The following is a 2,745-nucleotide window of genomic DNA, read 5'->3' as shown; positions in this document are numbered from 1 at the left end:
CCAAAACATGGTTGAACATGTACCAGCAACAGACCTCTAAAGGAGAGGATGATCTAGTCCTCAAAGCCCAGCAGCTGGGAACGCCTGGCCGGCTCAGGGTGGAACTCCCCTGTTCTTTTTTCTGTTATCTCCCCTTCTCCAGAGATCACTTGTATTTAATTAGATGATTCCTTTAAATGTGCTTATTCAACCACAAATCCTATACTGCTTGATCAGACATATCTTGCTTATCTATAATCTCCTTCAACTTCTTTGTTGGTTGTTATCTTGTATCTAGTAAGTATGGGACTGAGGGGTAGCTCTGGGCGGCAGTCTTCTCAACTGCCAACCCACGCTCCCATTCTTTTGAAGAGGGCTTGTTTGTGCCTCATTCTTCTCCCGTGCACCATTGGAAAGTGGCAAATGGCCATTGGAAAGTGGCAACCTTGCATGCAAGCTGGTTTGAAAATTGCATCACGAGAAAGTATACCTTAAGTTCCGTCTTATTGCACCAAAAACATAGGTCTTATAAGGAAAACTGAAATTACAGAGGATTTTAATTTGCAGGATGGAATTTAGGAAAGAGTCTCCAGTAAGACTTGGACAGTAAAGTGTCAGTATAACATATTTATGAGCTGATAAAAGTGTCTTTCAAGCTATTATCTCAGTGAGCTTTTGTGCTCATTCTCCAAAGAGGTTCAGGCCACGTGCCTCTCTTCCATCATCCACCCTTATATGCAGTAAGACCGGGGCATCTGGATGGCTCAGTTTGTCAAGCATTTGACTCTTGATTTCAGCTCAGGTCATGATCTCAGGGTTGTGAGACTGAGCCCTCTCTCTCCCTCTGTCCCTCTCCTCACCCTCCATCTCTAAAAGAAAAAAAAAAGGTTACATGGGTTAAGACAGCCTTGTTTGTGCCACATCTCTGATGGTGATGACGGGTGGAGTCCTAGACTTTGCCCATTCTTTTTTCAGGAGGACCATTCAGAGATTGAGATTGCTCTGATTCCCATAAAATAGGTTCAAATAAATGTACTAATGTAAAAAAACCTTCATCTTTCTTCCAGAAACACAATCTGGAATTCCAGAAAAATCTAGTTGATTCTGAAGAACAATTTTCTTCGAATTCATCCCCTTTATAAGCATGGGGTTGGAACTTGGAGCATTTCAGCAACTTTTCAAGTGACTGAATATTAAAAAATATTAGATGTACAGCATGTTGACTATCATCAATAATATTTTATTTAAATTCAATTAGCCAACATATAGCCCATCATTAGTTTTTTTAAAAGATTTTATTTATTTATTTGAAAGACAGAGATCACAAGTAGGCAGAGAGGCAGGCAGAGAGGGGGAAGCAGGCTCCCCGCTGAGCAGAGAGCCTGATTCCGGGCTCGATCCCAGGACCTTGGGATCATGACCTGAGCCGAAGGCAGAGGCTTTAACCTACTGAGCCACCCAGGTGCCCCCCATCATTAGTTTTTGATATAGTGTTCAATGATTCATTAGTTGCATGTAACACCCAGTGTTCATCACATCATGTGCCTTCCTTAATACTCATCACCCAGTAACCTCTTTCCCCACCCACCTCCCTTTCCACAACCCTCAGTTTGTTTCCCAGAGTCAAGAGTCTCTCATGGCTTGTCTCTCTCTCTGATTTCCTCCCATTTAGTTTTCCCTCCCTTCCCTTTGATCCTCTGTGCTGTTCCTTGTATTCCACATATGACTAAGACCATGTAATTGTCTTACTCTAATTTATTTCACTTAGCATAATGCTCTCCAGTTCCATCCATGTCGATGTAAAAAGTGGGTATTCATCCTTTCTGATGGCTGAATAGCATTCCATTGTATATATGAACCACATCTTCTTTATCCATTCATCTTCTGGAGGACATCTTGGCTCCTTCCACAGTATGGCTATTGTCGACACGTCTGCTATGAACATTGGGCCCCTTCTTTTCACTATATCTGTATCTTTGGGGTAAATACTCAGTAGCACAATTGCTGGGTTATAGGGTAGCTCTATTTTTAACTTCTTGAGGAAACTCCCTACTATTTTCCAGAGTGGCTGTACCAGCTTGCATTCCCACCAACATTTGTAAGAGGGTCCCCCTTTCTCCACATCCTTGCCAATATTTGTTGTTCCCTGTCCTGTTAATTTTGGCCATTCTAACTGGTGTAAGGTGGTACCTCATTATGGTTTGATTTGTATTTCCCCGATGGCAAGTGATGTGGAACATTTTTTCATGTCTCTATTAATAAAAACTGTTAAAGTGTCTATGCTTCCCAGAGCAATCTGCACATTCAATGCAATCCCTATCAAAATACCATCAATATTTTTCACAGAGCTGGAACGAACAATCCTAAAATTTGTATGGAACCAGAAAAGACCCTGAATAGCCAAAGGAATGTTGAAAAAGAAAATCACAGCTTGAGGCATCACAGTTCTGGACTTCGAGCTGTATTACAAAGCTGTAATCATCAAGACAGTATGGTACTGGCATAAAAACAGACACATAGGTCAATGGAACAAAATAGAGAACCCAGAAATGGACCCTCAACTCTATGTTCAACCTATCTTGGAAAGATGAACATATTGGAAAGAATGTCCAATGGGAGAGAGACAGTCTCTTCAATAAATGGTGTTGGGAAAATTGGAGAGTCATATGCAGAAGAATGAAACTGAACCATTCTCTTACATCACACACAAAGATAAACTCAAAATGGATGAAACATCTAAATGTGAGGCAGGAATCCATCAAAATC

This window comes from Lutra lutra, chromosome 4 (assembly GCF_902655055.1).
Source record: "Lutra lutra chromosome 4, mLutLut1.2, whole genome shotgun sequence".
NCBI classification, from domain to species: Eukaryota; Metazoa; Chordata; class Mammalia; order Carnivora; family Mustelidae; genus Lutra; species Lutra lutra.
This window is presented reverse-complemented; position numbering follows the sequence as displayed.